The 15,748-nt window shown below is 39.4% G+C and overlaps 1 protein-coding gene across 2 annotated transcripts in view; it reads right to left on the bottom strand.

Moving 5' to 3' along the window:
- Nucleotides 1-15,748, bottom strand: part of ARHGAP18 (Rho GTPase activating protein 18) — a 214,712-nt gene that overhangs the window by 79,269 nt on the left and 119,695 nt on the right. The gene's annotated exons all lie outside the window — the stretch shown is intronic.

Raw genomic sequence — 15,748 nt, forward strand, 5'->3', positions numbered from 1 at the left:
CGTTTAACGCATCCGTTACATAGCGGCATTAACGCTATGTAACGGATGCGTTAACGCACCCATACACTGCTATAGACGAGCGCATTGCTAGCGCATTTCATAATCGACATGCGTTAGCATGTGACGGACCCTTGGACGCGGTCTGCAGCATCCGAAGGTCCGTCACTAATCGTGCCGATGAAGCATCTGCGCTAGCGGGATCACATAATGCTTATGGGAGTAGCGTTAATGCAGTTCATCGTTATGCGTTGAACGAACTGCATTAACGCTATGTGAATCTGGCCTTAGACAGGTTCTTGGAAAGGTCAGCATGTCCAATGGACATCTTCAATAGGTCTCATTCACACTAGAGTGTAAATCGATTGAGTGCAATACAAGAAAAATGTTGGATTTCACTCAGACTACACATGTTATTCAATGAGAAAATGCAGATCTACGTATGGTATATTTTTTTTCTCTGCAGTTTTGCCATGAGAAATATATTGCAGTGTGCTGTGATTTCATTCCGAAAACAGAGTGCGAGGAAAAAAAAAAAATATTAGATGCCAAACAGACCATCAGTATGGTACAATTCTGTAGAATAGAAACTGTAAATGGTTAATAGCTGCATTAAAAAAAACAAAAACGGATTACATAAGGTCTGCATAAATGAGAAAAAAAACGGTAACACTTTTCAGGATGAGAATGGGACCGATTTTTTTATATGCAATATGAATGAACCCTTTTTGCTTATTACGGTGTTGACTCTTAAGAGACCTTGTCTACATGCAGTACCAAATGTGTGTTTTTTTTTGTTTGTTTTTTTTAAACAAGGCAAAAAGGGAGGGGGTATTTGAACCACTGTGTTTTATTTTTTGTCATGTTTTTAAAAAAACTTTTTTATTGTATTTAATAGTCCCCATAGGGGACTTGAAGCTGCTATCGTCTGATGCACTGCTCTGTATAGAGAAAATAACGATCTATAAATGCCAGCAAAACACGCTTTCACAGGATTGTATTGACAGGGTCTGTCACGGCGACCCATTGGCACCCCGCAATCATGTCACTGGTTCAGCAAAGGGCACGTGGAATGTCACGCCCCCGGCCCGTGTTAAATACCGTTGTAAGAGAATGACAGTGAGATTTAACAGGTTAACAGTCGCAGGCAGAGCTCCACTCCACTTGTGGCTATTAGAGGCTCATGGTGGCTGATTAAATCCGCAGTCATGTGCCAAAAACAATGCAGGCTCGGCGGGTGAGCAATGTCTGGGAGCCAGCATTTGACAAATGGGTTAAAGTGCATTTTTTCCCGGTAGCCGTGCTTTCAGTACAGCGGCCGTACAGCCTTTGGAAAGCCATTAACCTGTAATTTAACTCTATAGCTGCAGGGTAATAGCATTTTGGGAATGACCTGATCTCTTTAATATTTAAAAAAAATTACAACTTTTTCTCACTTGCACTTCCACGTTCTATTAATAGCTTTATTTAAGATTAGACTCGCTGTTTATCACGAAAAAAAAGATCTACAGTATAAACACTTAACTGATTAAACATTGCACGTTAATGCATGTAGGCAAAGTTTACAATCTACTGGAAATTGTGCATCTGATAAAGACGTCAGACATGGTACAAATGGGAACTAGATAAAACCACCACGTGCAATTCTCCAGGACATAACCAAATACTGAACATTAGGCAACGTAAACCACCAAATGAGAGCCTGAAATATCTCCAATCAGCTTAGTTAGGGGTTCTGTCAAGGAAGAGAATCCTCTAACTCTTTGGACCCAGATTCATCAAGACTGGCTATCTGCACTCCATCTTGTTCGTGGATATGCAAAAATAAGATGTGCCCATTTCATTTAGAGGACCATGTGCCTGTCATGAATTTAGCGAATCTTTCACCTTTTGTTAACAAGCTTGAGAATTGTACTCAAAGTCATTGACTGGATCACATTTCTGTCTTAACATACGCAACTTTTGTGGTGTAAATGATGATGGATTTGTCGGCTGCATGGAGTCACCCTCCTCCCACTAAGCGCCTTCTCCTTTTCAAAAAGTTGGCTGGACCAGATGTAAAGACGACACAAGTAGTAAAATGTTTGCACAAATTGCTCAAATATTTTTCCACATTTCATACGGCTTCATACCAGTATTCTGGTGAAAACTGGTAATGGATTGGGTCTAGTATGCTTGGTCTTGTTCATGGAAAACATCTCACCTATCACAACTGTTATTAAAGGGAACCTGTCAGTAGGAATGTGCACAGTAACCTACAGACAGTGTCAGGTCGGCACTGTTATACTGATTACAATGATACCTTGGCTGATAAAATCTGTCTTGTGGCCGTTTAATCTTTATTTGTAGTTTTCAGTTAGAGATTCTTGTGCTTCGGGGGGGAATCTTTATGTGGTGCTCTGATTAGGTCTTCATGCTGATGGCTTCTGACAGGTCACTAATCTCTCACTAACCTGCCCCCTATTTTACATACTGATTATATGCATTGGAAAAAAAAAAAAAAAATCACATTCAGAAGTTTTCAAAATTGTCACCAGATTTCTGATATTTTCATAAACACAAGTTATAGCGAACATATTTTGCCACTATCATGAAGCACAATATGTCACGAAAAAATAGTCTCAATCAGTGGGATCCATTTAAGCATTCCAAAGTTACAACTTCATAAAGTGACACTGGTCAGATTTAAAAAAAAACTGAGGCTGGGCCATTAACCTACAGAAAAAGGCCATTAAAGGGGTTAAAAGTCGCGCCCCCCAAATTATTTTAAACTGCTGTCATGAAATATGTTAACTTTTCAGGGTCTACACAGGAAATAAGGCAAAATGTAATGTAATAATGAAAATTGACACATTTACCACTACATTTTTACGGTGGTTTCAATTTTTTGTTTTCACAAGGGGTATTAGGAAAAAATGGACCCTAAAATGAATTATGCAATTTCTCCCGAGTATGATAATATCCTATATTTGGAGAAAAACTGCTGTTTGGGCACATGGCACGGCTTGGAAGAGAGTGCTATTTGCAATCTATTTCAGTCTACATACACATTTTTAATCCATCACAGATTTGTTTAACATTTGGACAGCGTAAATAGAAATTAAATTTTTGCTCAAAAAATGTTATTTAAGCTGCAATTTTTTTTTTTATTTACCCAAGGGTAGTAATAATTGATAATGGACTATGCAATTTCATTGATTTTTCCTGAACATACCAATTGCAAATATGCCAGTTTAAAGGGAATCTGTCACCCCATTTTTCAACTATCAGCTGCCGACACCTCCATCAGGGGCTTATCTACAACATTCTGCAATCTGGATATTTTATATTTGATACCCCCATTCTGCTCATGCTCATAGTGGTTTGTATCTCTACATGTTCATGGTTTGTCCTGTTTACACATCATTAAGGGGTGTTGGATAGTTACCGTATTAGGCAACATATATGTTTTTGTATGTTCTTAATGTTTTGGTTTTATATATCCTTGGGATTCAATAAAGTTTTTGCATTTCTTCAGGTGTGCACACCATTTTTGGTTTTGGACTTTTCTCCTCTGCATGACAAACAATAGTTTCTGGCAACATATAGGGTATTACTATGTTCAGGAAAAATCAATGAAATTGCATGGTCCATTATCAGTTATTATTACCCTTGGGTAAATAAAAAAATTGCAGCTTAAATAACATTTTTTGAGCAAAAATTTAATTTCTATTTACGCTGTCCAAATGTTATACAAATCTGTGATGGATTAAAAATGTATATGTAGACTGAAATAGATTGCAAATAGCACTTCTCTTCCAAGCCGTGCCATGTGCCCAAACAGCAGTTTTTCTCCAAATATAGGATATTATCATACTCGGGAGAAATTGCATAATTCATTTTAGGGTCCATTTTTTCCTAATACCCCTTGTGAAAAAAATTGAAACCAAAGTAAAAATGTAGTGGTAAATGTGTCAATTTTCATTTTTACATTATATTTTGCCTTATTTCCTGTGTAGAGCCTGAAAAGTTAACATTTCATGACAGCAGTTTAAAATAATTTGAGGGGTGCAGCTTTTAACCCCTTAACGGCCATTTTTTTGTAGGTTAATGACTCAGCCTCAGTTTTTTTAAATTTGACCAGTGTCACTTTATGAGGTTGTAACTTTGGAATGCTTCAATGGATCCCACTGATTATGAGAATATTTTTTCGTGACATATTGTACTTCAGGATAGTGCAAAATATGTTCGCTATAACTTGTGTTTATGACAATATCAGAAATCTGGTGACAAATTTTGAAAGTTTCACAATTTTCAAAATTTAAATTCTTATGCCCTTAAACCAGAGATATATGTCACACAAAATAGTTAACAACATTTACCACCTGTCTACTTTACATCAGCACAATTTTTTAAACATAATTGTTTTTAGTTTTAGAAGGGTTAAAAGTTGATTTTTTTCAAGAAAAAATGCTTTTTCCTTTTTCCCCCCTCCACAAAAAAAAAAAAAAAAAAAAATCTAAATTCGACCCAAATTGTTTATTTTCACAAGTGTAACAGGAGAAAATGAACGTCAAAATTGATTGTGTAATTTCTCCCGAGCACGCAGATATCCCATATTTTGGGAAAAACTACTGTTTGGACGCATGCAAGAGATTGGAAGGGAAGGAGCACCCTCTTGACTTCTTGAGCGCAAAAATGGCTGCAATCAAGAGTGAATGCCATGTCATGTTTGTAGATCCCCTGATGTGCCTAAACAGTGAAAAACCCCCACAAGTGACCTCATTTTGGAAACTAGACCCCTCAAAAGTTTTGTTTTAGCCAAAGATTTTATGTTTTCATAAGGGGAAAAGGGGAAAAATAGCATCAATTTTTTTTCCTCACAATTTCTGCGGAACATGGAAATACCCCATATGTAGCTGTATAGTACTACTTAGCCATACAGAGAGACCCGAAAGAGAGGAAGTGCTCTCTGCCTCCTAGAGCACAGGTTTTCCTAGAATAGTTTGCAGACTTCATATACAGAGGCCCTAAGTGCTAGAAGAGCAGAACCCCCCTCAAGTGACCCCATTTTGGAAATTACACCCTGACAAACATGTGGATGTGGGGCATTTGGATTTGGGAGTGCAGATTACAGCGCTCACTGCTGACCACTTATTTTGGGGTTTTCATCTAAATATCTGAATGACATGATTCAGTTGAAACCCCCAAAGGGATCCATTCATTATAATGAGGCAGCAGAGTTGCTCTGGACCAAGTCTGACCTCTGTTTAGCGTTGTGCTTTTCGGAGATACACAAAACTGTAGTCGACGGCATTTTTATGCACATCTACTATGCACAAGTTTATGGAGCGAGGCCGCTTCCACTAGCTAAGAGTATGTGTAACTCATGCATACCCTCTGTTCCCGGATCGGAAACCGGCAAATTCCCGCAGCACAGAGTGCATGCACTGAGGGGATTCATAAGTCTGCAGTCACACAGAGGGACTGCAGACTTACTGATTTGGACCGGACAACCCCTTTAAAGGTCAAAATTGGCTACATCACTACGGCCACAAACATATCTGTATAATGGGCACTAAGTAAAGGGCCATTTAGCACGGTATAATATACACATACATAACCAGTTTTATTAAATAATTCAAATAGTACAGTACATACAAAGTTAAGACATTAAAAGTATCCAAGCATCACTTATTCTGGCTGACTAAATTATTGATAATATAGGAGCTATATTTAGGTGTATTCTCAAGTGGAAATTTATGCAAAAAAATATATATTCCATTCACTTGTACACTTGCATAAAGATTGTTTCTGCAGTTATATGCAAAGACTTCGGCAATTCCCATTCAAATGGATGATACAGTAACAAAAAAGTCTGCAAAAAAAAAAAAAAAAAAGAAGGCAGCCATTCAGTTGTTAAATAGATTTATATCCTAAAGTTCCTTCCGCTTCAATGTGAAAACTTCTGCTTACTTCTAATGTCTGCTGTCACCAGAGTGACCTGCCTGCATGCAATGCTCATTTCATTGTATACCATACTTCCTAAAAGAAAAAGTGAACACTTGTCACAGCGCAAAAAACATACAAAAAAAAAAAGACAGTGTAATAAGGCCTCTTTCACACATCAGTTTTTTGCCATCAGCCGCAATCCGTCGTTTTAAGAAAAAAACGGATCCAGCGACTGATGATGCTGGGTCCATTTTTTTTTCTCATAGACAGGTATTCGCGACGGATGGCCTCACGTTTCGTCCGTCGTTCACTGGATCCGTTGGACATTTTGTGTCCGTCGGGCGGAGATGACTGACAGCAATGGATCCAACGACGTCCGTCGTTGGCTATAATGGAAGCCTATGGGTGCAGAATCCGTCGCTGTCCATCAAATGACGGAATCCAGTGACGGATTCTGTTTTTTTAAACTGAGGATGCTTTAATTATTATTACCAGGTAGGGCAGTCGGGTCCAGCTAAAAAAAGGATCCGTCGCATCTGTTTTTCACAATCTGCAACTGAATCTGTTTTTTTTACAAAACTGCTGAATTGCGACTGATGCCAAAAAACTGATGTGTGAAAGAGGCCTTAGGGATATAAATACAATACATGTCTTATTGATACTTTGTATTCCACTAGTAATAATAATCTTTATATAGCGCTAACACATTCCGCAGCGCTTTACAGTTTGTACACATTATCATCGCTGTCCCCAATGGGGCTCACAATCTAACTTCCCTATCAGTATGTCTTTGGAATGTGGGAGGAAACCGTAGTATCCGGAGGAAACCCACGCAAACACGGGGAGAACATACAAACTCCTTGCAGATGATGTCCTTGGTGGGATTCAAACCCAGGACCCCAGCGCTGCAAGGCTGCAGTGCTAGTAATGTGTAAGTTGCAATACACAAGTACTCAGGGCTAGTATCGGCTGTTTAAATAGTTATATCAGTTTGCCGGCCACTTAGGTAAATGTTACTTACTGAATGTGTCATTCAAGGACGTTTTATCATTAAGAAAATACAGATAAAATATTTCCATCCAAAAAGCGAATACTTTACACGTTCTTTGATAATGATGGAAATGCATCCTGCACAATCCTACAGCTTAAATAGATGGACATGCTTATTCCAACAGCAGGGGGAATAGAAACCGGCCACTTGTGAAAAGGGAGGATGGCAGTTTGCGGAGATCATGTAACATTTATAGGACACACTTGTAGTATTAAAGTTTTATGTAGCCAAGTCCAGGAATAAGGCGGACATACTATGTATTCATCTGTGTGTGTAAACATTATTCTTCAATGGAGTATGTAAAAGAAGAGGATGGACAAGGAAATGACATCAAAACTCTTTTTTTTTTGCTAAATAATATATCTTTATTTAGCTTACAAAAACGCATACAAATCCGCTTGAAAAAACACATGAAAATCCGCATCAAAATGCGCAATGTTTTTACCTGCGTTTTCTGCCAAGAGATGCAGAATCTGCGCAGAAAATTCCACAGGCAAATCCGCAATGTGTGCACATACCCTAAGACTTGATAACGCAACTCCAAGATATGAGTGCATATCCTATCATATGCAAATTGCCTCTTCAGAGAGGAAGAGGACTTGAACTCTATAGTGCCACCTGTTGGTAGTAGTGATCCTACAAGTCACAATCGACCCTTTAACGAGTCTTGTAATATGACTTAGGATAAAAGACAAATCAGAATCTCAATTTGCAGACACGGTATTTCGGGCTATTGGCCCTTGTCAGTGCAAAGTATGAGAACTGATTTGGCTAGGTGAGAGGCTCTGGACTGAAGTCTAAGGAGTAAAGTTTCTCCAGGTGGAGAGTGACATACCAGCTCTGGCTTGTCAAGGTAAGGAGGCTTATTCGCCGCCGTGCAATGCTCCTCTGGGAAAATATGCAAATTGCCTCTTCTGAGAGGAAGAGGACTTGAACTCTATAGCGCCACATCAGTTCTCATACTTTGCACTGACGAGGGCCAAGAGCCCGAAACACCGTGTCTGCAAATTGAGATTTGATTTGGCTTTTATCCTAAGTCATATTACAAGACTGGTTAAAGGGTTGATTGTGACTTGTAGGATTGCCATTACCAACAGGTGGCGCTATAGAGTTCAGTTTCCTCCAGAAACAGGAGGAATAGAAGTTGTGACCACTTTATTCCCACCTAAGACTAGATGACACAGTAGCTACGTGTGTGAGCCGGGACATGATTGTAAGGAGTCCCTGAAGTAGGCTGCAGCTACCTGTCATGTGAGTGGTGTTCTAAGTAACAGCAAGAAAGAGGAACTTGAGTGTAATTCATAACTGCAAGTACTTCAGATTAGCGCTAGTAAGGAGATGTTCAGAAAAGGCTCATACGGAAGGGAGTTCTGGAAGGGTGTGCTCCATCTGCCTGGGAGTGTGCTGAGCCCCTCATCTGAAGGGTACGGCACTGAAGTGGGCACCTGTGTATGCCAGAAACATGAGTAAAGTTTTGGAACTGCATTCAGCTGTGTCTCTGCCTTCTTCCTGCATCAACCTACTCAGCACTGCTATATCTCTGTGCCTAACACTACACCATCTACCTCAACACCTACTACAACTGTCCTGGGACTACAGCTCTGCCTGTGAAGAACTATTACACCTCTGCTGCATCACACCATCTGTCCCAGAGGGTCTGCACTGCAGCTCTGGTCCCCTTCTGACCAGATACCACAGGTGGCATCACAAACTTATATACACAAACTTTATTCCACCTATTTTACATGGACACACACGGCCACGGACTGGGTCACTGTCACCGCGACACATTCCTTTAAGACACCGTCCCAGTACCGAGTAAGAACCCCACTTGCCCTGGGGGTGCTCCACTAATGCCAGGGGAGGTTTGGACCTCTGCAGCTTTTAAGTCAGTAGAGGGTTGGCGATTTTTATGCATTATACACCTTAGTCTTCAGCGACCCCACACTGAATCTTTACATAGTCTGCCACTTTGTGGCTGAGAAGCTGTGGTTCCTAATCACTTCCATTTTTAAATAAACCATACATAACCGATTGAATAATTAGAAATTTCACAAACTGAGTATTTAAAATAGAGCAATCCAATTGTACTACGACTGCATTTCCAGCCACTCTCTAGAGTCCCAGGCTAAGTGCACCATTTGCCAGTAAAGCTTTACAGAATGGGCTGAGGAGAAACACAAGCAAACAGTACTGAGTGAGCTACAATCAATTTTGAGTTGGTTTTGCAGAATTGATATACTGTTTGCTCCCTGCTGATTTTGTATAACTAGACTAGCTGAAGTCTACTGATTCATGCTCCTATTTGCCTTATACAGCTCTGGCAAAAATTAAGAGACTAGTTTTATAAAAATCAACTTCTCTACATGTCTGACAGCCATTTCATTCCTCTGTCAGTTGAATTCCAAACAGAGGACACCTCATTCTACTTAATGTGCTTCTGATTAGGTAATCACCTGAACCAAATCTTATTTAATGAAGGAAAGTATAAAAAACCCTGCTGTGGCGTTCACAATCCTCTTGCAATAAGACAAGATGGATGGCAAAACAAGAGCTAGTAATATCCCAAAAAGTAATAGGAATGGAAAAATAACTTTTCACCATGCCAAAGGAATTAAAAAGAAAAGTCTTGAGTGAGGAAAAGAAGGGCTCAATTCTGGCTTTACTAGCAGGGATACAGTGAGCATCAGGTTGCCTCCATCCTTAAAATGTTCAAGACGGCAGTCCATTACAAGTTCAAGCAGCAGATATTGAGGACAACAAAGTTACAGACCGGCAGATGGAGAAAATGGAAAACGAATCTCCACTGACCGGGATGACCGTCATCTTATTTGAATGTCACTCAGCAACTGCAGGATGACATCAAATGACCTACGAAAGGAATGGCAAATGGCAGCTGGGGTGAAGTGCATGGCAAGAACAGTTTGTAACAGGCTGCTAGAGGCAGGGCTCAAGTCATGTAAAGATAGAAAAAAGCCTTTCATCAATGAGAAACAAAGGAGAGGCAGGCTGAAGTTTACCAAAGACCATAAAGATTGGACCCTAGAGGACTGGCGCAAGGTAATCCTCTCTGATGAGTCTAATTTTCAGCTTTGCCCAACACCTGGTCATCTAATGGTTAGATGGAGACCTGGAGAGGCATACAAGCCAGTGTCTTGCACCCACTGTGAAATTTGGTGGAGGATTGGTGATGGTCTGGGGATGCTTCAGCAAGGCTGGACTTGGGCAGGTTAATCTTTGCGAAGGACGTATGAATCAAGCTGCATACAAGGTTATCCTGGAAAAACAGTTGATTGCTTCTGCTCAGGCAATGTTCCCCAACTCTGAGGACTGTTTTTTTTCCAGCAGGATAATGTGCTATGCCACACAATTAGGTCAATGTACAGTATGTGTGGATGAAGGACCACCACATCAAATCCCTGTCATGGCCAGCCCAATATCCAGACCTGAACCCCACTGAAAACCTCTGGAATTTAAATCAAGAGGAAGATGGATAGTTACAAGCCATCAAACAAAGAACTGCTTAAATTTTTGTACCAGGAGTGGCATAAGGTCACCCAAAAGCAGTGTGAGACTGGTGGAAAGCATGCCAAGACGCAAATATTGATACGATACGAAATATTGATTTCTGAACTCTTCTTGAGTTAAAACATTGGTATTGTTGTTTCTAAATGATTATGAACTTGTTTTCTTAGCATTATTTGAGGTCTGCAAGCACTGCATTTTTTTGTTATTTTGACCATTTCTCATTTTCTGAAAATACGTATAGTGCTTGGAAATTCGAAGATATGTTGTCAGTAGTTTATAGAATAATAGAGCAATATACATTTTACTCAAAAATATATCTATAAAGAGAAAAATCAGATAAACTGAAAATTTTGCAGAGGTCTCTTAAATTTTTGCCAGAGCTGTATATTCCAGCTACTGGTGGAAAATAGAAAGGGGAGAGGAAGCACTTCTGTTACAGGGGCAGCGCTGGATCAGGGGTTTCTTAGAATTAGAAACAAAAGCATCACCTGAAAACTTAATCAGGATGCACACCCTCAACTCAATTTGATAAGAAATGGAACATATTAAAAATCAAATGGTCATATTTTGGTTTCCCCAGCAGCAAATATCAAAGGATAGTTAGGCAGATGCATACAAATTCGGCTGATCCTGTTGATGGCTAATCTTAGCAGATCCTAACTGGTATAGTGAGCTTAAAGAGAACCTGTCATTAGGAACATGCATACTAACCTAAAGGTATGAGCATAAATACGCTGTTCTGATTTAATTGGTACCTTCAGTGTAGAAATCATCAGCCTTGTTGGTTAATTATCATTACAAGTTTTGGTGTAATAAGCTCTTCATGCATCGGGTCATCAATGTGGGTAGGGTCTTCAGCTCTGCCATAGCTACTAAGAAGCCTCTAGCGACTGTACCTTTGTATCTTTTTACATTTTGCACTGGCGCAGCAGTCCTAACCATGATTAGTGTTTGTGCACACTAATCTCATTGTGGGATTCACAAAGATACTACCGCATCGGCGCATGCGCACATTGACCTCCCAGCGGTTTTCAGGATAAATATCACCTCTAGCGATACAGATTGAGATCTCCGCTCATCATTGAGCAGACATCTATATCTGGGAATGCGCCAATGCTGGCACCATTTTTCACAGCGATATTACTGTTTGCAAGTGCAGTCCGTGGTTAGGAAGGTGCCGATGCAAAGTTTAAAACCATAAAAAGATATGGATACCAGAGACAGCGGAGGGGCTGTGGCAGAGCCTAAGACCTTGCCAACAGTCCCACCCTGATGCACGAAGAGCTAACTGCGCCAAAATTTTGAATGCTAATTAACCAGCCAGGCTGTTGGTACTGAAGGTACCTATTAAATCAAATCAGTATAACAGCGCCATTATGCCCATAGCTATACTTTAACATGTATGAAGCAGTTGACAAGTTCTCTTTAACCTCTTAACGACCAGGGTATTTTTTATTTTGAATTTTCATTTTTAGCTCACCTTTTCACAGAGCCATAACTTTTTTATTTTTTGGTTAAAATGGCCGTTTGAGGGCTTGCTTATTGCAGGATGAGTTGTACTTTTAAACAACACCATTGGTTTTACCATGTCATGTAACAGAGCTGGAAAAAAATTCCAAGTGCGGCGAAATTGTAAAAAAAAAAAAAAAAAAAAAAAAAGGGCAATCGCACAAGTTTTTTGTTTGGCTTTTTTACTAGGTTCACTAAATGCTAAATCTGACCTACCGTTATGATTTTCCAGGTCATTATGAGTTCATAGACACCAAACATGTCTAGGCTCTTTTATATCTAAGTGGTGAAAAAAAATTCCAAAGTTTGTAAAAAAAAAAAAAAAAAAAAGTTCCCATTTTCCTAGACCCGTAGCGTCTCCAGTTCTCGGGATCTGGGGCCGGGTGAGAGCTTATTTTGTGTGCCGATCTGATATTTTATTGATACCATTTTGGTGCAGATACGTTCATTTGATTGCCCGTTATCGCATTTTATTGCAGTGTTGCAGAGACCAAAAAAAACTCAATTCTGGCTTTTTCATTTTTTTTCTCACTATGCCGTTTAACGAATCGATTAATTCTTTCTACATATTAATAGATTGGGCGATTCTGAATGCAGTTATACCAAATATGTGTATATTTGATTTTTCTTTGTTTTATTTTGACTGGGGCAAAATGGGGGTGATTTGAACATTTTTTTTAATTTTTTAAGCCATGCGTTATTTATGAGCCCCCTCTAAATTTTTGGCCCAAGGTAAATCTACCAACTTTGATCCACATCTTCTGGCATTCACGTACAAAACCCATAAATGTGTAATTAGGTACAATAAATGTTTTAGCTTTGTCTAAAAACAACTTGACCACAATCTAGTGTGAAATTTTACTATGCTGATAAAAACCACCAGCAGTAAGTCTGTAAAGTATACTTTTACTTTGACAGAAACTCTGATATCATATTTGGCTAAAGCACAACATAGCCACAAAACAAAAAACGGTTTATGACAACTATAAAATTAGGAATGTAATTGTTTATAAACCTCTGTGGTGCAATGCTGTAAAGGTGAGAGATGAAAGAGAGTTAAAGTATAACTATGTAAATTGAAACTACCGCCTGGACTGGTGCAGATTCAAGTACTACATGCTGCATTCTTGCCAGATCTGGGGGGGGTTAACATCTGGCAGGGGCATCCATCACATTAGCACTGCAAGCCAATCAGTGGCCAAGCGGAAGAAGTACTGAGGACACAGTGTTTAGTATGAAGGACCTGCACTTGATTGGGAGGAGAATACCAATTTTTAAATTTGTTTTCACCATCCTGGGCCCATTAATAAGGGCCATAATAATATCCACTAGTGGGCAACTGCTTTTGTCTGGAGAAAAATCATAGCACAACAGATCCAATTTTTCCACGGGAATCAGTTGTGTCAATTTCAAGAGTCATTTTTAAAAGAGGTTGTCACATATGAAAATTGCAAAGTGCTTGTAAAGACAAGCAACTTTGCAATTTAGCCCTTGAGCTGTAGCATGATATGATGGATAAAATGCATGTATTCATTAGATTTTGTATGGAAAAAAAATTCTTAATCAAAATGGTGCCAGCATCCGCACCTGCACCATATCATCATTCAGAAAGTAATAGATGCTACTGCGCAGTTGCCCTGCAAAGTAGCACCCATCAGATCAAATTTCTGACACATAGGCATCTTAAGGTCACTTCAAATATGATGTGGTCCCTAAAAAATTGGTTTTGTACATTTTGTCGGAAAAAGTGTCTACTTTTAACCCTTCATATGCTCAGTAGGAAGAGAGGATTATCCCCGCGCTGCCGCAATAGATAAATTCCAGGAGTAGTTAAAGGATTCAACGTGGTTTATTCAACGTGTTTGAGGTCAAGTTACCCCCTTTGTCAGGACATACCACATGCAATGTACAGAGACCATAAGCTTACAGGGTTTAAATGCACGCTTACATTCAAAAACGGCGCCAATTGATCAGATGACACACAGTGTCAGAGTTCATGGTTACCGCAGGGCTAACATGTCTAAATCAATAGAGAAATACATTGAAAATATCTTTCCTAATCATTAACTCAATTCATTTCCCAGGTTAACAGATCGAAAATGAAAAATTATTTACAGAAAAAAAAGAAAAAAGGAGAAATTAAGCGGATCCTGACCTCCCTCTAAAAAGAAGAAATGGACGAGAACCCTCAGAGCAGGGGCATTCAAACCCAGAGGCAATCACATTAAGTCTAAGCCACCATGTAAATTGATGGATCACCTCAGAGGCATGAATTCTTAGCATTGAATCATCAAGTGTGGCATTCAATAAAAACTATTTTTATTGATAATAAATATTTAAGACTTGAAATGAATTGTGTTCATTACTAATTAATTGAAAAATGTCATGTTAGCAATGAATAAAAAAAAAAATATATATAAATACTAAGAAGAATTCGTAAATGAAAAAAATGAGATTGTTTCTATTCGGGACTATTGTAGCGGGGACCCGCCAGACAACACAAACAAATAGAGCAGGACCGACACCAGATCGAGGTCTCATACAGGAAAAAACACCCCATTATTTTTTGGCAAAAATTACCGAGGTGGATCTAATAAGAGAAAACATTGTAGTCAGCATATCTATAGCTATGAAATAGTTTTTATTGAATGCCACACGTGATGATTCAACGCTAAGAATTCATGCCTCTGAGGAGATCCATCAATTTACATGGTGGCTTAAACTTAATGTGATTGCCCCTGGGTTTGAATGCCCCTGCTCTGTGGGTTCTCATCCATTTCTTCTTTTTTGGGGGAGGTCGGGATCCGCTTAATTTCTCCTTTCTTTTTTTCTATAAATTTTTCATTTTCAATGTATTTCTCTATTACTCTATCGATTTAGAAATGTTAACCATCCGGTAACCATGAACTCTGACACTGCGCGTCATCTGATCAATTGGTGCCATTTTTGAATGTAAGCGTGCATTTAAAACCCTGTAAGCTTATAATATCCGTACATTGCATGTGGTATGTTCTGACGAAGGGGTCACTTGAACCCCGAAATGCGTTGAATCCTTTAACTACTCCTGGAATTTATCTATTGCGGCAGCGCGGGGATAATCCTCTCTTCCTACTGAGCATATGACTGTATCAGATCGTGGATCTGCAGTAGCCGCCATTAATACATGCTTACACCTCATCATCACTAGGTGAGCAATTCTCTTGGTGTGTCATCCTTGTGTAACGTGGGATAAGACCCTATTGCGCTGTGTCTCCCCTTCTTTCTAAAATTAAAAAGTTTGATCACTGCAAAATTTTGTCCACAAATTTCCGTTTTTTCCACAAATAAACTCAAGTCATATTGAAGAACTTTTACCATTATCACAAAATACAATATGTCATGAAAAGAAAGTCTCAGAATCAGTGGGAACCATTGAAGTGTTCAAGAGTTATTACCTCATAAAATCACAGGTCAGAATTGTAAAATTTGAGAAAAAGGAAACGGTCTTAGGAGCGCAGGAAAGAGACTCAGACAAGAGATGGGGTTAAACCACAACGCGTTTCGTAACTTCCACCTGATGAAGACGGATCCTCCGTCGAAACGCGTTGTGGTTTAACCCCATCTCTTGTCTGAGTCTCTCTCCTGCGCTCCTAAGCCCATTTCCATTTTCTCATTGCTCCTATCCTCCATTGGAGGTTTTTGGCTGGAGCTGTGGTGGAGACCTGACATTTTTGTCTGCCCCTGGGTTGCTTC

The sequence above is a fragment of the Dendrobates tinctorius genome, unplaced genomic scaffold (genome assembly GCF_039654945.1).
Source record: "Dendrobates tinctorius isolate UK_male_01 unplaced genomic scaffold, ASM3965494v1 ptg000046l, whole genome shotgun sequence".
In the NCBI taxonomy this organism is placed as follows: Eukaryota; Metazoa; Chordata; class Amphibia; order Anura; family Dendrobatidae; genus Dendrobates; species Dendrobates tinctorius.